Source organism: Oncorhynchus nerka, linkage group LG17, assembly GCF_034236695.1.
Source record: "Oncorhynchus nerka isolate Pitt River linkage group LG17, Oner_Uvic_2.0, whole genome shotgun sequence".
Taxonomy (NCBI): Eukaryota; Metazoa; Chordata; class Actinopteri; order Salmoniformes; family Salmonidae; genus Oncorhynchus; species Oncorhynchus nerka.
The window spans coordinates 24716720-24739530 of record NC_088412.1 but is presented as its reverse complement, the minus strand read 5'-3'; positions in this window follow the sequence as shown (position 1 = coordinate 24739530).

Sequence of the window (22811 nt, the reverse complement as noted above, 5' to 3'; positions counted from 1 at the left end):
CCCCCTGACAGAACATGATTTTCACATACCGGTATAAAACACATTTTTTATGACATATTCTGAAGTTGGAACGCATATAGGCAACATTACATTCAAATAACCGATCAAACATGTTAGACGCTACTAAAATATTTAAATACCGGGTGACTGTAAAACGTTGTGATTGTGTTAAATTGACATAAGCACACACAGTCCGTTTAAGTGCTCCAATCACAAGTTATTATGTGAGTGATAAGTGAAGGACCAGGGAGCTCTCCCTCCCTCTCTGTTCTCTCCGTGTGTCTGAGTCGCTGTGCGTTTGCTCTGGACTGCAGTGTATATCTAGGCCAGAAACAACATGGACAGAGCTGCTCTATGGGATTCCAAACCCAACGCTGAATCCACCAATTGAAAAATAATAACAATCCATTAAAAACAAGCAATTGAGCTGTGAAAGCTTTTGGGGAAGAAAATAAAAATATCCCTCTATTTCATTAGGATGTTTGGAAATTGATAATGAAACTTTACTCAAAGCAGAGGGGAGGGTAATGTTTTGGGACATTGTAATAAGGAACAGCATATTGCACAAAGTCACCATACAGACAAGCTATTAAAACACTATCACATGATAGCACTCCTAATGGATTATTTTGTCAAATTGGGGGTGTTACATTAATAACCCAATAAAAGACACAGAAGATAAAGACAAATATTTTTGATATACGTTTTCAACATAAAAATCATCTTAAATAGCTTCAATGGCTTTATTTAAAAAACTATTTGAATTGCATCAAATGGAGGACATACATTTTGCCAGTGAAAATCATATTCTAAAGGTTTGTTAATCTGAGTGTGACAGTGTTAGTAGGTGTGTGCATGCGTGTGTGTGTGTGAGAGAGAGAGAGGTTAAGAAAGAGGGGGGACAGTCAGTGTGTGTGTGAACGAGGGGCAGCGAGACACTGTGTTCAAAGCAAAGGTTAAACCAACAGGGCTCTCTCACAGGCTGATATGAAAGAAATGGTGTAATGAATCAAACCAAAGTCATAAACCATAAACGCCCTCCCTTCTCCACTTCTCCACTCCCCACTAAGCATTCCCAACACAAAGTCCCCCCCCCCCCCCCCCCAACACCCACCCCTCCCACAGCTCAGACTCGCTAAGCCCAGCTAGCCACTCTCAGCCAGTGGCTAACAGCTTCAGACAGGCGTGGGAGCAGGGGTGAATCCAAGCAGGATCTGCCCCCAGAGCTGCCAGGTCAGGCAGGACAAACAGAGGCTATGGCCAGGAAACAGCCCCTCTGCCCTGGGGCATACGGCCTCACTGTAATCCCTGTACCCTCCCATCTCCCAGTGCTCACACACAGACACACGGACACACAGACACACACGGACACACAGACACACGGTCACACAGACACACACAAATATGCACGCACACACACACACACACACACACACACACACACACACACACACACACACACACACACACACACACACACACACACACACACACACACACACACACACGCACACACACACACACACACACACACACACAATCTTATTTTCCCTAACCCTTAACCCTAACCTTAACCCCTATCCGTAATCCTAAACCTAACCCTAAACCTATCCCCTAACCATAATCCTAAACCTAACCCCTAAACTGTGTAAAATGCCGTCTTTCGGATGGGACATTAAATGAGTGTCCTGATTCTCTGTGATCACTAGAGATCCCATGGCACTTATCATAAGAGTAGGGGTGTTAACCACGGTGGCCTGGCTAAATTCCCAATCTGGCCCTCATACCATCATGGTCACCTAATAATCCCCAGCATCCAAGTGGCTCATTCATCTCCCCTCCTCTCCCCTGTAACTATTCCCCAGGTCATTGCTGTAAATGACAATGTGTTCTCAGTCAACATACCTGGTAAAATAATGGTAAAATAAAAAAATACAAGTTTAAAATAGCCCTTGTCCTCATGGGGATGTGAGAAATGTCCCCACAAGGGATAAATGTCCTTGTTTTAATATCCTTGTGGGGACATTTTGGGATTTCTGGTCCCCACGAGGATAGAAGAACAAGTCAAGACCACACACACAGTCTGCCCCTTCACCAACACATTGCACCAGTGCACTCCAGGCACTGTGAGGGAGCAACAAATGTATGGTATATGCAACATGCAAGTGTTTATCTAAATTTAATTATTCAATTGATCACTAATTTACAATATGACACATTAAGATGAATATTGATAGTTCTGTTAAGAAACCTTTGAGATGCTGTTTATAATTCATGTACAGCTAAGAAAAATTCAAGGTGTCAGATATCTCCAAGCATGTCTGAATACCACTTTGAAGTTCTTACTACATCAACTCACAGACTCCACAGAGACATTTAGATTTTTCAAAGCTAGAAAGAGAATAATAATCTCTCCTCTGTTTCTCTTTCTGTGGGTACATGTTTAGCATCACCACATCTGTCTCTCTTCCTCTCTTTGGGAGAAAAAGAGAAAAAGAAGAAATGGAAAGAGAGAAAGAGGTCAGGAGGGAAGAAGTGAAAGAGAGAATGAGAGAAAGAGAGAAAAGGGGAAAGAGGGAAAGAGAGAAAAAGGGAAAGAGGGAAAGAGAGAAAAGGGAAAAGAAGGAAAGAGAGAAAAAGGGAAAGAGAGAAAAGGGGAAAGAAGGAAAGAGAGAAAGAGAGAAAAAGGGAAAAGGGAGAGGGAAAGAGAGAAAGAGAGAAAGAGAGAATGAGAGAAAAAGGGAAAGAGGGAAAGAGAGAAAAAGGGAAAAGGGAGAGGGAAAGAGAGAAAGAGGGAAAGAGAGAAAAAGGGAAAGAGAGAAAAAGGAAAAAGGGAGAGGGAAAGAGAGAAAGAGGGAAAGAGAGAAAGAGAGAATGAGAGAAAAGGGGAAAGAGGGAAAGAGAGAAAGAGAGAAAAGGGGGAGAGGGAAAGAGAGAAAGAGGGAAAGAGAGAAAGAGAGAAAAGGGGAAAGAGGGAAAGAAAGAAAAAGGGAAAGAGAAAAAGGGAGAGGGAAAGAGAGAAAGAGAGAAAGAGGGAAAGAGAGAAAGAGAGAAAAGGGAAAGAGAGAAAAAGGGAAAGAGGGAAAGAGAGAAAAAGGGAGAGGGAAAGAGAGAAAAGGGGAAAGAAGAAAAGAGAGAAAGAGAGAAAAAGGGAGAGGGAAAGAGAGAACGAGAGAAAAAGGGAGAGGGAAAGAGAGAAAGAGAGAAAAAGGGAGAGGGAAAGAGAGAAAAAGGGAAAGAGGGAAAGAGAGAAAAGGGAAAAGAAGGAAAGGGGGGAAAGATAGAAAGAGAAAAAAAGGGAGAGGGAAAGATAGAAAGAGAGAAAAAGGGAGAGGGAAAGAGAGAAAGAGAGAAAAAGGGAGAGGGAAAGAGAGAAAGAGAGAAAAAGGGAGGGAGAAAAGGGGAAAGAAGGAAAGAGAGAAAAAGGGAAAGAGTGAAAGAGAGAAAAAGGGAAAGAGGGAAAGAGAGAAAAAGGGAAAGAAGGAAAGAGAGAAAAAGGGAAAGAAGGAAAGAGAGTTGCTGAGTGAACACTTAGAACCCATTCATTCGCGAAGTGGCTCCAGGGGTGGAGGGGGGGAAGCATGAGAAAAATAGGGGGAATGAAAGTGGGACAGAGAGAAAGAGAGAGAAACGCGCTAGCGAGAACTCTACCCTTTTCTTGCCCAAGCTAATCAAGTACGGGCCAGGGCTCCTGAAAACACAGGGATTATCAGAGTACTGGGGCTCTATTGGGCCGGCTAGGCCCTGCTCGCTCCTGCACTGCACGCCTCACTGCCCTGCTATAGCACCACATATGGTTCTCACACACAACACACACACACACACACACACACACACACACACACACACACACACACACACACACACACACACACACACACACACACACACACACACACACACACACACACACACACACACACACAACCTCTCACTTTAACACACATACATTGTGGAGATCAGACACCAAAATAACTGAATGTACAGAGTGCACACAGAGTCAGAAAGTGAGACAAAGGACTTGTTCTGTTACTCAACTTCACTGTTACTGCTTCAGCGCCAAGTCCAACGGCTAAAGAACTGGGTTATTTGGGGTCATAGGTAATATAGAAATCAAACAAATGCTAACAAAGATTAGGAAACCTCTATGAAACCTATGATGTACTGAAATGTAATTCCAATGTTAACTCTTTTTATAATGGCCACAGCAGCTCTCACTGGTTTATTCAGACTTTGTCCCCTAGGTCTCTGTCAGGTCAGGAAACCCTCTCTAACAGGTATGAGCAACACACCCTGCAGCGCTGCGCTCATGCCTCAGGAATGAACTACTGACACCAAAAAGGAGGTGACGTCCTGTTTTTAGTTACGCAGAGCAGTTCAACAATCAGGTGACGAGGTGGAAGATGTTGAGACGCCAGGATTACTGAAGAACTGGCCAAGCCCTGTTGGCCATGTTTTACTTTATAATGCTTTTGGGTCATTCTCACTCTCCCTTTCCTACCTATAAAGCCTAGCTAGTTAGCAAGCAATACAAGCAATAACAGATTATGTGTTTTAGTGTTGTCATTGTTTCCCATTCTGAGTGGAGCATATGTAGGCCTAATTTGACTTACCAACCGTGGCCCCAGCTCTTCATTACTTATCCATTTACCTTATAACCCTTCATCCTCTCCTTTCATTTGGTCTGAAAGGAAATACGGTTTCAATTGGCATAACATAAAATAATGACTGTGTTTTTGTGGACTATATCAAAGCTAAATACACACCTTGTCGAGTGAACAGTTCTTTCCCAGTCAAATCAATCTCCTGGCAGGATTGGAAAGCTAGTGATAGGCCCACCACTCACAGGCAACATGCCCCTACCACTCACAGGCAACATGTTCCTACCACTCACAGGCAACATGCTCCCACCACTCACAGGCAACATGCTCCCACCACTCACAGGCAACATGCTCCCACCATCACAGGCAACAACTCCCACCACTCACAGGCAACCACCCACCACTCACAGGCAACATGCTCCCACCACTCACAGGCAACATGCTCCCACCACTCACAGGCAACATGTCCCACCACTCCCATGCCCCCACTCACAGGCAACATGCTCCCACCACTCACAGGCAACATGCTCCCACCATCACAGGCAACATGCTCCCACCACTCACAGGCAACATGCTCCCACCACTCACAGGCAACATGCTCCCACCACTCACAGGCAACATGCTCCCACCACTCACAGGCAACATGCTCCCACCACTCACAGGCAACATGCTCCCACTCCACAGGCCATGCTCCCACCACTCACAGGCAACATGCTCCCACCACTCACAGGCAACATACTCCCACCACTCACAGGCAACATGCTCCCACCATCACAGGCAACATGCTCCCACCACTCACAGGCAACATGCTCCCACCACTCACAGGCAAATACTCCCACCACTCCAGGCAACATGCTCCACCATCACATGCTCCCACCATCACAGGCAACATGCTCCCACCAGGCCACCACTCACAGGCAACATACTCCCACCACTCACAGGCAACATGCTCCCACCACTCACAGGCAACATGCTCCCACCACTCACAGGCAACATGCTCCCACCATCACAGGCAACATGCTCCCACCATCACAGGCAACATGCTCCCACCACTCACAGGCAACATGCTCCCACCACTCACAGGCAACATGCTCCCACCATCACAGGCAAACATGCTCCCACCACTCACAGGCAACATGCTCCCACCACTCACAGGCAACATGCTCCCACCATCACAGGCAACATGCTCCCACCACTCACAGGCAACATGCTCCCACCACTCACAGGCAACATGCTCCCACCATCACAGGCAACATGCTCCCACCATCACAGGCAACATGCTCCCACCACTCACAGGCAACATGCTCCCACCATCACAGGCAACATGCTCCCACCATCACAGGCAACATGCTCCCACCACCACTCCCACCACAGGCAACATGCTCCCACCACTCACAGGCAACATGCTCCCACCACTCACAGGCAACATGCTCCCCACCACTCACAGGCAACATGCCCCACCACTCACAGGCAACATGCTCCCACCACTCACAGGCAACATGCTCCCACCACTCACAGGCAACATGCTCCCACCATCACAGGCAACATGCCCCACCACTCACAGGCAACATGCTCCCACCACTCACAGGCAACATGCTCCCACCACTCACAGGCAACATGCTCCCACCACTCACAGGCAACATGCTCCCACCACTCACAGGCAACATGCTCCCACCATCACAGGCAACATGCTCCCACCACTCACAGGCAACATGCTCCCACCACTCACAGGCAACATGCTCCCACCACTCACAGGCAACATGCTCCCACCACTCACAGGCAACATGCTCCCACCATCACAGGCAACATGCTCCCACCACTCACAGGCAACATGCTCCCACCACTCACAGGCAGGCAACCATCACAGGCAACTCCCACCACTCACAGGCAACATGCTCCCACCACTCACAGGCAACATGCCCCACCATCACACCACTCCCACCAGGCAACATGCTCCCACCACTCACAGGCAACATCCCACCACTCACAGGCAACACCCCACCATCAGGCAACATGCCCCCACCACTCACAGGCAACATGCTCCCACCACTCACAGGCAACATGCTCCCACCATCACAGGCAACATGCTCCCACCACTCACAGGCAACATGCTCCCACCACTCACAGGCAACATGCTCCCACCATCACAGGCAACATGCTCCCACCACTCACAGGCAACATGCTCCCACCACTCACAGGCAACATGCTCCCACCATCACAGGCAACATGCTCCCACCACTCACAGGCAACATGCTCCCACCACTCACAGGCAACATGGCAACATGCCCCCACCACTCACAGGCAACATGCTCCCACCATCACAGGCAACATGCTCCCACCATCACAGGCAACATGCTCCCACCACTCACAGGCAACATGCTCCCACCACTCACAGGCAACATGCTCCCACCACTCACAGGCAACATGCTCCACAGGCAACATGCTCACAGGCAACATGCTCCCACCATCACAGGCAACATGCTCCCACCACTCACAGGCAACATGCTCCCACCACTCACAGGCAACATGCTCCCACCACTCACAGGCAACATGCTCCCACCATCACAGGCAACATGCTCCCACCACTCTCACAGGCAACATGCTCCCACCACCACTCAACAGGCACAGGCAACATGCTCCCACCACTCACAGGCAACATGCTCCCACCATCACAGGCAACATGTTCACAGGCAACCTCCCACTCACAGGCAACATGCTCCCACCACTCACAGGCAACATGCTCCCACCATCACAGGCAACATGCTCCCCACCACTCACAGGCAACATGCTCCCACCTCACAGGCAACATGCTCCCACCATCACAGGCAACATGCTCCCACCACTCACAGGCAACATGCTCCCACCATCACAGGCAACATGCTCCCACCATCACAGGCAACATGCTCCCACCACTCACAGGCAACATGCTCCCACCACTCACAGGCAACATGCTCCCACCATCCCACCACTCACAGGCAACCATCACAGGCAACATGCTCCCACCACTCACAGGCAACATGCTCCCACCACTCACAGGCAACATGCTCCCACCATCACAGGCAACATGCTCCCACCATCACAGGCAACATGCTCCCACCATCACAGGCAACATGCTCCCACCATCACAGGCAACATGCTCCCACCATCACAGGCAACATGCTCCCACCACTCACAGGCAACATGCTCCCACCATCACAGGCAACATGCCCCACCACTCACAGGCAACATGCTCCCACCACTCACAGGCAACATGCTCCCACCACTCACAGGCAACATGCTCCCACCATCACAGGCAACATGCTCCCACCACTCACAGGCAACAGGCAACATGCTCCCACCACTCACAGGCAACATGCTCCCACCACTCACAGGCAACATGCTCCCACCACTCACAGGCAACATGCTCCCACCACTCACAGGCAACATGCTCCCACCACTCACAGGCAACATGCTCCCACCATCACAGGCAACATGCTCCCACCACTCACAGGCAACATGCTCCCACCATCACAGGCAACATGCTCCCACCATCACAGGCAACATGCTCCCACCACTCACAGGCAACATGCTCCCACCATCACAGGCAACATGCTCCCACCACTCACAGGCAACATGCTCCCACCATCACAGGCAACATGCTCCCACCACTCACAGGCAACTCCCATCACAGGCAACATGCTCCCACCACTCACAGGCAACATGCTCCCACCATCACAGGCAACATGCTCCCACCACTCACAGGCAACATGCTCCCACCATCACAGGCAACATGCTCCCACCACTCACAGGCAACATGCTCCCACCACTCACAGGCAACATGCTCCCACCACTCACAGGCAACATGCTCCCACCACTCACAGGCAACATGCTCCCACCACTCACAGGCAACATGCTCCCACCATCACAGGCAACATGCTCCCACCATCACAGGCAACATGCTCCCCACCACTCACAGGCAACATGCTCCCCACCACTCACAGGCAACATGCTCCCACCATCACAGGCAACATGCTCCCACCACTCACCAACATGCTCCCACCATCACAGGCAACATGCTCCCACCATCACAGGCAACATGCTCCCACCACTCACAGGCAACATGCTCCCACCATCACAGGCAACATGCCCCCACCACTCACAGGCAACATCCCACCACTCACAGGCAACATGCCACCACTCACAGGCAACATGCTCCCACCATCACAGGCAACATGCTCCCACCACTCACAGGCAACATGCTCCCACCATCACAGGCAACATGCTCCCACCACTCACAGGCAACATGCCCCCACCACTCACAGGCAACATGCTCCCACCACTCACAGGCAACATGCTCCCACCATCACAGGCAACATGCTCCCACCACTCACAGGCAACATGCTCCCACCACTCACAGGCAACATGCTCCCACCACTCACAGGCAACATGCTCCCACCATCACAGGCAACATGCTCCCACCACTCACAGGCAACATGCTCCCACCACTCACAGGCAACATGCTCCCACCACTCACAGGCAACATGCTCCCACCATCACAGGCAACATGCTCCCACCACTCACAGGCAACATGCTCCCACCACTCACAGGCAACATGCTCCCACCACTCACAGGCAACATGCTCCCACCATCACAGGCAACATGCTCCCACCACTCACAGGCAACATGCTCCCACCATCACAGGCAACATGCTCCCACCACTCACAGGCAACATGCTCCCACCATCACAGGCAACATGCTCCCACCATCACAGGCAACATGCTCCCACCAACAGGCAACATGCTCCCACCACTCACAGGCAACATGCTCCCACCACTCACAGGCAACATGCTCCCACCATCACAGGCAACATGCTCCCACCACTCACAGGCAACATGCTCCCACCATCACAGGCAACACTCCCACCACTCACAGGCAACATGCTCCCACCACTCACAGGCAACATGCTCCCACCATCACAGGCAACATGTTCACAGGCAACATGCTCCCACCATCACAGGCAACATGCTCCCACCACTCACAGGCAACATGCTCCCACCATCACAGGCAACATGCTCCCACCACTCACAGGCAACATGCTCCCACCATCACAGGCAACATGCACCATCACAGGCAACACTCACAGGCAACATGCTCCCACCACTCACAGGCAACATCCCACCATCCCATGCTCCCACTCACAGGCAACATGCTCCCACCACTCACAGGCAACACATCCCACCACTCACAGGCAACATGCTCCCACCATCCAGGCAACACTCACAGGCAACATGCTCCCACCATCACAGGCAACATGCTCCCACCACTCACAGGCAACATGCTCCCACCATCACAGGCAACATGCTCCCACCACTCACAGGCAACATGCTCCCACCATCACAGGCAACATGCTCCCACCATCACAGGCAACATGCTCCCACCACTCACAGGCAACATGCTCCCACCATCACAGGCAACATGCTCCCACCATCACAGGCAACATGCTCCCACCACTCACAGGCAACATGCTCCCACCATCACAGGCAACATGCTCCCACCATCACAGGCAACATGCTCCCACCACTCACAGGCAACATGCTCCCACCACTCACAGGCAACATGCTCCCACCATCACAGGCAACATGCTCCCACATCACAGGCAACATGCTCCCACCACTCACAGGCAACATGCTCCCACTCACAGGCAACATGCTCCCACCACTCACAGGCAACATGCTCCCACCACTCACAGGCAACATGCTCCCACCACTCACAGGCAACATGCCCCACCATCACAGGCAACATGCCCCACCACTCACAGGCAACATGCTCCCACCACTCACAGGCAACATGCTCCCACCACTCACAGGCAACATGCTCCCACCACTCACAGGCAACATGCTCCCACCACTCACAGGCAACATGCTCCCACCACTCACAGGCAACATGCTCCCACCACTCACAGGCAACATGCTCCCACCACTCACAGGCAACATGCTCCCACCACTCACAGGCAACATGCTCCCACCACTCACAGGCAACATGCTCCCACCACTCACAGGCAACATGCTCCCACCATCACAGGCAACATGCTCCCACCACTCACAGGCAACATGCTCCCACCATCACAGGCAACATGCCCCCACCACTCACAGGCAACATACTCCCACCACTCACAGGCAACATGCTCCCACCACTCACAGGCAACATGCTCCCACCACTCACAGGCAACATGCCCCCACCACTCACAGGCAACATGCTCCCACCATCACAGGCAACATGCTCCCACCACTCACAGGCAACATGCTCCCACCATCACAGGCAACATGCTCCCACCACTCACAGGCAACATGCTCCCACCATCACAGGCAACATGCCCCCACCACTCACAGGCAACATACTCCCACCACTCACAGGCAACATACTCCCACCACTCACAGGCAACATGCTCCCACCACTCACAGGCAACATGCTCCCACCATCACAGGCAACATGCTCCCACCACTCACAGGCAACATGCTCCCACCACTCACAGGCAACATGCTCCCACCATCACAGGCAACATGCTCCCACCACTCACAGGCAACATGCTCCCACCACTCACAGGCAACATGCTCCCACCACTCACAGGCAACATGCTCCCACCATCACAGGCAACATGCTCCCACCACTCACAGGCAACATGCTCCCACCATCACAGGCAACATGCTCCCACCACTCACAGGCAACATGCTCCCACCATCACAGGCAACATGCTCCCACCACTCACAGGCAACATGCTCCCACCACTCACAGGCAACATGCTCCCACCATGCTCACAGGCAACATGCTCCCACCATCACAGGCAACATGCTCCCACCACTCACAGGCAACATGCCATAACCAACATGCTCCCACCACTCACAGGCAACATGCTCCCACCACTCACAGGCAACATGCTCCCCTCACCACTACCACACAGGCAACATGCTCCCACCATCACAGGCAACATGCTCCCCATAACAGGCAACCACTCACAGGCAACATGCTCCCACCATCACAGGCAACATGCTCCCACCATCACAGGCAACATGCTCCCACCATCACAGGCAACATGCTCCCACCATCACAGGCAACATGCTCCCACCACTCACAGGCAACATGCTCCCACCATCACAGGCAACATGCTCCCACCACTCACAGGCAACATGCTCCCACCACTCACAGGCAACATGCTCCCACCATCACAGGCAACATGCTCCCACCACTCACAGGCAAACATGCTCACCCACCACTCACAGGCAACATGCTCCCACCACTCACAGGCAACATGCTCCCACCACTCACAGGCAACATGCTCCCACCATCACAGGCAACATGCTCCCACCACTCACAGGCAACATGCTCCCACCACTCACAGGCAACATGCTCCCACCACTCACAGGCAACATGCTCCCACCATCACAGGCAACATGCTCCCACCACTCACAGGCAACATGCTCCCACCACTCACAGGCAACATGCTCCCACCACTCACAGGCAACAACATCACAGGCTCCCACCATCACAGGCAACATGCTCCCACCATCACAGGCAACATGCTCCCACCACTCACAGGCAACATGCTCCCACCATCACAGGCAACATGCACCACTAACAGGCAACATGCTCCCACCATCACAGGCAACATGCTCCCACCATCACAGGCAACATGCTCCCACCACTCACAGGCAACATGCTCCCACCATCACAGGCAACATGCTCCCACCACTCACAGGCAACATGCTCCCACCATCACAGGCAACATGCTCCCACCACTCACAGGCAACATGCTCCCACCACTCACAGGCAACATGCTCCCACCACTCACAGGCAACATGCTCCCACCACTCACAGGCAACATGCTCCCACCACTCACAGGCAACATGCTCCCACCACTCACAGGCAACATGCCCCCACCACTCACAGGCAACATGCCCCTACCACTCACAGGCAACATGCCCCACCACTCACAGGCAACATGCCCCCACCACTCACAGGCAACATGCCCCACCACTCACAGGCAACATGCTCCCACCACTCACAGGCAACATGCTCCCACCACTCACAGGCAACATGCTCCCACCACTCACAGGCAACATGCTCCCACCATCACAGGCAACATGCTCCCACCACTCACAGGCAACATGCTCCCACCACCACAGGCAACATGCTCCCACCACTCACAGGCAACATGCTCCCACCACTCACAGGCAACATGCTCCCACCACTCACAGGCAACATGCTCCCACCACTCACAGGCAACATGCTCCCACCATCACAGGCAACATGCTCCCACCACTCACAGGCAACATGCTCCCACCACTCACAGGCAACATGCTCCCACCATCACAGGCAACATGCTCCCACCATCACAGGCAACATGCTCCCACCATCACAGGCAACATGCTCCCACCACTCACAGGCAACATGCTCCCACCATCACAGGAAACACACTCCCACCACTCACAGGCAACATGCTCCCACCACTCACAGGCAACATGCCCCACCACTCACAGGCCACCACTCACAGGCAACATGCTCCCACCACTCACAGGCAACATGCTCCCACCACTCACAGGCAACATGCTCCCACCATCACAGGCAACATGCTCCCACCACTCACAGGCAACATGCTCCCACCACTCACAGGCAACATGCTCCCACCATCACAGGCAACATGCTCCCACCACTCACAGGCAACATGCTCCCACCATCACAGGCAACATGCTCCCACCACTCACAGGCAACATGCTCCCACCACTCACAGGCAACATGCTCCCACCACTCACAGGCAACATGCCCCTACCACTCACAGGCAACATGTTCCTACCACTCACAGGCAACATGCTCCCACCACTCACAGGCAACATGCCCCCACCATCACAGGCAACATGCTCCCACCACTCACAGGCAACATGCTCCCACCACTCACAGGCAACATGCCCCACCACTCACAGGCAACATGCTCCCACCACTCACAGGGCATGCTCCCACCATCACAGGCAACATCCCTACCACTCACAGGCAACATGCTCCCACCACTCACAGGCAACATGCTCCCACCATCACAGGCAACATGCTCCCACCACTCACAGGCATCACAGGCAACATGCTCCCACCATCACAGGCAACATGCTCCCACCATCACAGGCAACATGCTCCCACCATCACAGGCAACATGCTCCCACCACTCACAGGCAACATGCCCCACCACTCACAGGCAACATGCTCCCACCACTCACAGGCAACATGCTCCCACCATCACAGGCAACACCACTCTCCCACCACTCACAGGCAACATGCTCCCACCATCACAGGCAACATGCTCCCACCATCACAGGCAACATGCTCCCACCCTCACAGGCAACATGCTCCCACCATCACAGGCAACATGCTCCCACCACAGGCAACATGCTCCCACCACTCACAGGCAACATACTCCCACCATCACAGGCAACATGCTCCCACCACTCACAGGCAACATGCTCCCACCATCACAGGCAACATGCTCCCACCATCACAGGCAACATGCTCCCACCACTCACAGGCAACATGCTCCCACCATCACAGGCAACATGCTCCCACCATCACAGGCAACATGCTCCCACCACTCACAGGCAACATGCTCCCACCACTCACAGGCAACATGCTCCCACCATCACAGGCAACATGCTCCCACCATCACAGGCAACATGCTCCCACCACTCACAGGCAACATGCTCCCACCATCACAGGCAACATGCTCCCACCATCACAGGCAACATGCTCCCCACCATCACAGGCAACATGCTCCCACCACTCACAGGCAACATGCTCCCACCATCACAGGCAACATGCTCCCCCACCACTCACAGGCAACATGCTCCCACCATCACAGGCAACATGCTCCACCATCACAGGCAACATGCTCCCACCACTCACAGGCAACATGCTCCCACCATCACAGGCAAATGCTCCCACCACTCACAGGCAACATGCTCCCACCACTCACAGGCAACATGCTCCCACCACTCACAGGCAACATGCTCCCACCACTCACAGGCAACATGCTCCCACCACTCACAGGCAACATGCTCCCACCACTCACAGGCAACATGCTCCCACCACTCACAGGCAACATGCTCCCACCATCACAGGCAACATGCTCACCCATGCTCCCACCACTCACAGGCAACATGCTCCCACCACTCACAGGCAACATGCTCCCACCACTCACAGGCAACATGCTCCCACCACTCACAGGCAACATGCTCCCACCACTAACAGGCAACATGCTCCCACCACTCACAGGCAACATGCTCCCACCACTCACAGGCAACATGCTCCCACCATCACAGGCAACATGCTCCCACCACTCACAGGCAACATGCTCCCACCACTCACAGGCAACATGCTCCCACCACTCACAGGCAACATGCTCCCACCACTCACAGGCAACATGCTCCCACCACTCACAGGCAACATGCTCCCACCACTCACAGGCAACATGCTCCCACCATCACAGGCAACATGCTCCTCACAGGCAACATGCTCCCACCATCACAGGCAACATGCTCCCACCATCACAGGCAACATGCTCCCACCACTCACAGGCAACATGCTCCCACCCACAGGCAACACTCCCCACCCACCATCACAGGCAACATGCTCCCACCACTCACAGGCAACATGCTCCCACCATCACAGGCAACATGCTCCCACCACTCACAGGCAACATGCTCCCACCACTCACAGGCAACATGCTCCCACCATCACAGGCAACATGCTCCCACCACTCACAGGCAACATGCTCCCACCATCACAGGCAACATGCTCCCACCACTCACAGGCAACATGCTCCCACCACTCACAGGCAACATGCTCCCACCACTCACAGGCAACATGCTCCCCACCTCACAGGCAACATGCTCCCACCATCACAGGCAACACCCCACCACTCACAGGCAACATGCTCCCACCATCACAGGCAACATGCTCCCACCATCACAGGAAACACACTCCCACCACTCACAGGCAACATGCTCCCACCACTCACAGGCAACATGCTCCCACCATCACAGGCAACATGCTCCCACCACTCACAGGCAACATGCTCCCACTATAACAGGCAACATGCTCCCACCACTCACAGGCAACATGCTCCCACCACTCACAGGCAACATGCTCCCACCATCACAGGCAACATGCTCCCACCACTCACAGGCAACATGCTCCCACCATCACAGGCAACATGCTCCCACCACTCACAGGCAACATGCTCCCACCATCACAGGCAACATGCTCCCACCACTCACAGGCAACATGCTCCCACCACTCACAGGCAACATGCTCCCACCACTCACAGGCAACATGCTCCCACCACTCACAGGCAACATGCTCCCACCATCACAGGCAATAACAGGCAACATGCTCCCACCACTCACAGGCAACATGCTCCCACCACTCACAGGCAACATGCTCCTCCCACCATCACAGGCAACATGCTCCCACCATCACAGGCAACATGCTCCCACCATCACAGGCAACATGCTCCCACCATCACAGGCAACATGCTCCCACCATCACAGGCAACATGCTCCCACCATCACAGGCAACATGCTCCCACCATCACAGGCAACATCCCACCATCACAGGCAACATGCTCCCACCATCACAGGCAACATGCTCCCACCACTCACAGGCAACATGCTCCCCCCATGCTCCCACTCACAGGCAACATCACAGGCAACATGCCCCTACCACTCACAGGCAACATGCTCCCACCATCACAGGCAACATGCTAACAGGCAACCCACCACTCACAGGCAACATGCTCCCACCCCACAGGCATGCTCCCACCATCACAGGCAACATGCTCCCACCACTCACAGGCAACATGCTCCCACCATCACAGGCAACATGCTCCCCCATCACAGGCAACATGCTCCCCACCATCACAGGCAACATGCTCCCACCACCATCACAGGCAACATGCTCCCACCACTCACAGGCAACATGCTCCCACCATCACAGGCAACATGCTCCCACCACTCACAGGCAACATGCTCCCACCACTCACAGGCAACATGCTCCCACCATCACAGGCAACATGCTCCCACCACTCACAGGCAACAGGCAACATGCTCCCACCACTCACAGGCAACATGCTCCCACCATCACCCACCATCACAGGCAACATGCTCCCACCATCACAGGCAACATGCTCCCACCACTCACAGGCAACATGCTCCCACCATCACAGGCAACATGCTCCACCACTCACAGGCAACATGCCATAACAGGCAACATGCTCCCACCATCACAGGCAACATGCTCCCACCACTCACAGGCAACATGCTCCCACCACTCACAGGCAACATGCTCCCACCCACTCACAGGCAACATGCTCCCACCACTCACAGGCAACATGCTCCCACCACTCACAGGCAACATGCTCCCACCATCACAGGCAACATGCTCCCACCACTCACAGGCAACATGCTCCCACCACTCACAGGCAACATGCTCCCACCACTCACAGGCAACATGCTCACCCACCACTCACAGGCAACATGCTCCCACCACTCACAGGCAACATGCTCCCACCACTCACAGGCAACATGCTCCCACCATCACAGGCAACATGCTCCCACCACTCACAGGCAACATGCTCCCACCACTCACAGGCAACATGCTCCCACCATCACAGGCAACATGCAACATGCTCCCACCACTCACAGGCAACATGCTCCCACCACTCACAGGCAACATGCTCCCACCACTCACAGGCAACATGCTCCCACCACTCACAGGCAACATGCTCCCACCACTCACAGGCAACATGCTCCCACCACTCACAGGCAACATGCTCCCACTATCCCACCACTCACAGGCAACATGCTCCCACCACTCACAGGCAACATGCTCCCACCACTCACAGGCAACATGCTCCCACCACTCACAGGCAACATGCTCCCACCACTCACAGGCAACATGCTCCCACCATCACAGGCAACATGCCCCCACCACTCACAGGCAACATGCTCCCACCACTCACAGGCCATGCTCCCACCACTCACAGGCAACATGCTCCCACCACTCACAGGCAACATGCTCCCACCACTCACAGGCAACATGCTCCCCACCATCACAGGCAACATGCTCCCACCACTCACAGGCAACATGCTCCCACCACTCACAGGCAACATGCTCCCACCACTCACAGGCAACATGCTCCCACCACTCACAGGCAACATGCTCCCACCATCACAGGCAACATGCTCCCACCACTCACAGGCAACATGCTCCCACCACTCACAGGCAACATGCTCCCACCATCACAGGCAACATGCTCCCACCATCACAGGCAACATGCTCCCACCATCACACAACATGCTCCCACCATCACAGGCAACATGCTCCCACCATCACAGGCAACATGCTCCCACCATCACAGGCAACATACTCCCACCACACAGGCAACATGCTCCCACCACATCACAGGCAACATGCTCCCACCATCACAGGCAACATGCTCCCACCACTCACAGGCAACATGCTCCCACCACTCACAGGCAACATGCTCCCACCATCACAGGCAACATGCTCCCACCACTCACAGGCAACATGCTCCCACCACTCACAGGCAACATGCTCCCACCATCACAGGCAACATGCTCCCACCACTCACAGGCAACATGCTCCCACCATCACAGGCAACATGCTCCCACCATCACAGGCAACATGCTCCCACCATCACAGGCAACATGCTCCCACCATCACAGGCAACATGCTCCCACCATCACAGGCAACATGCTCCCACCACTCACAGGCAACATGCTCCCACCACTCACAGGCAACAGGCAACATGCTCCCACCATCACAGGCAACATGCTCCCACCATCACAGGCAACATGCTCCCACCACTCACAGGCAACATGCTCCCACCACTCACAGGCAACATGCTCCCACCCAACCTCACAGGCAACATGCTCCCACCATCACAGGCAACATGCTCCCACCACTCACAGGCAACATGCTCCCACCATCACAGGCAACATGCTCCCACCTCACAGGCAACATGCTCCCATGCTCCCACCACTCACAGGCAACATATCCCACTCACAGGCAACATGCTCCCACCACTCACAGGCAACATGCTCCCACCACTCACAGGCAACATGCCCCCACCACTCACAGGCAACATGCCCCTACCACTCACAGGCAACATGCTCCCTACCACTCACAGGCAACATGCTCCCACCACTCACAGGCAACATGCTCCCACCACTCACAGGCAACATGCTCCCACCACTCACAGGCAACATGCTCCCACCACTCACAGGCAACATGCCCCTACCACTCACAGGCAACACTCGACAGGCAACATGCTCCCACCATCACAGGCAACATGCTCCCACCACTCACAGGCAACATGCTCCCACCATCACAGGCAACATGCTCCCACCATCACAGGCAACATGCTCCCACCACTCACAGGCAACATGCTCCCACCACTCACAGGCAACATGCTCCCACCACAGGCAACATGCTCCCACCACTCACAGGCAACATGCTCCCACCACTCACAGGCAACATGCTCCCACCACTCACAGGCAACATGCTCCCACCACTCACAGGCAACATGCTCCCACCATCACAGGCAACATGCTCCCACCACTCACAGGCAACATGCTCCCACCATCACAGGCAACATGCTCCCACCACTCACAGGCAACATGCTCCCACCACTCACAGGCAACAACATCACAGGCAACATGCTCCCACCACTCACAGGCAACATGCTCCCACCATCACAGGCAACATGCTCCCACCATAACAGGCAACATGCTCCCACCAGGCAACATGCTCCCCCACCACATCACAGGCAACATGCTCCCACCATCACAGGCAACATGCTCCCACCATCACAGGCAACATGCTCCCACCACTCACAGGCAACATGCTCCCACCACTCACAGGCAACATGCTCCCACCATCACAGGCAACATGCTCCCACCACTCACAGGCAACATGCTCCCACCACTGCTCCCACCATAACAGGCAACATGCTCCCACCACTCACAGGCAACATGCTCCCACCATCACAGGCAACATGCTCCCACCATCACAGGCAACCACCACCATCACAGGCAACATGCTCCCACCATCACAGGCAACATGCTCCCACCATCACAGGCAACATGCTCCCACCATCACAGGCAACATGCTCCCACCACTCACAGGCAACATGCCCCTACCATCACAGGCAACATGCTCCCACCCAACATGCCCCCACCACTCACAGGCAACATGCTCCCACCACTCACAGGCAACATGCCCCTACCACTCACAGGCAACATGCCCCTACCACTCACAGGCAACATGCCCCTACCACTCACAGGCAACATGCTCCCACCACTCACAGGCAACATGCTCCCACCACTCACAGGCAACATGCTCCCACCACTCACAGGCAACATGCTCCCACCATCACAGGCAACATGCTCCCACCATCACAGGCAACATGCTCCCACCATCACAGGCAACATGCTCCCACCATCACAGGCAACATGCTCCCACCACTCACAGGCAACATGCTCCCACCATCACAGGCAACATGCTCCCACCACTCACAGGCAACATGCTCCCACCACTCACAGGCAACATGCTCCCACCATCACAGGCAACATCCCACCATCCAGGCAACATGCTCCCACCATCACAGGCAACATGCTCCCACCATCACAGGCAACATGCTCCCACCATCACAGGCAACATGCTCCCACCATGCTCCCACCATCACAGGCAACATGCTCCCACCACTCACAGGCAACATGCTCCCACCACTCACAGGCAACATGCCCCCACCACTCACAGGCAACATGCTCCCACCATCACAGGCAACATGCTCCCACCATCACAGGCAACATGCTCCCACCACTCACAGGCAACATGCTCCCACCATCACAGGCAACATGCTCCCCCCACTCACAGGCAACATGCTCCCACCACTCACAGGCAACATGCTCCCACCACTCACAGGCAACATGCTCCCACCACTCACAGGCAACATGCTCCCACCACTCACAGGCAACATACTCCCACCACTCACAGGCAACATCCTCCCACTATAACAGGCAACATGCTCCCATGACTCACAGGCAACATGCTCCCACCACTCACAGGCAACATGCTCCCACCATCACAGGCAACATGCTCCCACCATAACAGGCAACATGCTCCCACCATCACAGGCAACATTCTCCCACCATCACAGGCAACATGCTCCCACCATCACAGGCAACATGCTCCCACCACTCACAGGCAACATGCTCCCACCATCACAGGAAACACACTCCCACCACTCACAGGCAACATGTTCCCACCATCACAGGCAACATGCTCCCACCACTCACAGGCAACATGCTCCCACCATCACAGGCAACATGCTCCCACTATAACAGGCAACATGCTCCCACCACTCACAGGCAACATGCTCCCACCACTCACAGGCAACATGCTCCCACCACTCACAGGCAACATGCTCCCACCATCACAGGCAACATGCTCCCACCATCACAGGCAACATGCTCCCACCCACCACCATCACAGGCAACATGCTCCCACCATCACAGGCAACATGCTCCCACCATCACAGGCAACATGCTCCCACCATCACAGGCAACATGCTCCCACCACTAACAGGCAACATGCTCCCACCATCACAGGCAACATGCTCCCACCATCACAGGCAACATGCCCCACCACTCACAGGCAACATGCTCCCACCATAACAGGCAACATGCTCCCACCACTCACAGGCAACATGCTCCCACCACTCACAGGCAACATGCTCCCACCACTCACAGGCAACATGCTCCCTACCCTCACAGGCAACATGCTCCCACCATCACAGGCAACATGCTCCCACCATAACAGGCAACATGCTCCCATGACTCACAGGCAACATGCTCCCACCACTCACAGGCAACATGCTCCCACCATCACAGGCAACATGCTCCCACCACTCACAGGCAACATGCTCCCACCATCACAGGCAACATGCTCCCACCATAACAGGCAACATGCTCCCACCACTCACAGGCAACATGCTCCCACCATCACAAGCAACATGCTCCCACCACTCACAGGCAACATGCTCCCACCATCACAAGCAACATGCTCCCACCACTCACAGGCAACATGCCCCCACCACTCACAGGCAACATGCTCCCACAGGCAACATGCTCCCACCATAACAGGCAACATGCTCCCACCACTCACAGGCAACATGCTCCCACCACTCACAGGCAACATGCTCCCACCACTCACAGGCAACATGCTCCCACTATAACAGGCAACATGCTCCCATGACTCACAGGCAACATGCTCCCACCACTCACAGGCAACATGCTCCCACCATCACAGGCAACATGCTCCCACCATCACAGGCAACATGCTCCCACCATCACCACATTCTCCCACCATCACAGGCAACATGCTCCCACCATCACAGGCAACATGCTCCCACCACTCACAGGCAACATGCTCCCACCATCACAGGAAACATGCTCCCACCACTCACAGGCAACATGCTCCCACCACTCACAGGCAACATGCTCCCACCATCACAGGCAACATGCTCCCACCACTCACAGGCAACATGCTCCCACCATCACAGGCAACATGCTCCCACACTCACAGGCAACATGCTCCCACCACTCACAGGCAACATGCTCCCACCACTCACAGGCAACATGCTCCCACCATCACAGGCAACATGCTCCCACCATCACAGGCAACATGCTCCCACCATCACAGGCAACATGCTCCCACCACTCACAGGCAACATGCTCCCACCATCACAGGCAACATGCTCCCACCATCACAGGCAACATGCTCCCACCATCACAGGCAACATGCTCCCACCATCACAGGCAACATGCTCCCACCATAACAGGCAACATGCTCCCACCATAACAGGCAACATGCTCCCACCATCACAGGCAACATACTCCCACCACTCACAGGCAACATGCTCCCACTATAACAGGCAACATGCTCCCATGACTCACAGGCAACATGCTCCCACGACTCACAGGCAACATGCTCCCATGACTCACAGATAACATGCTCCTACCACTTACAGGCAACATGCTCCCACCATCACAGGCAACATGCTCCCACTATAACAGGCAACATGCTCCCATGACTCACAGGCAACATGCTCCC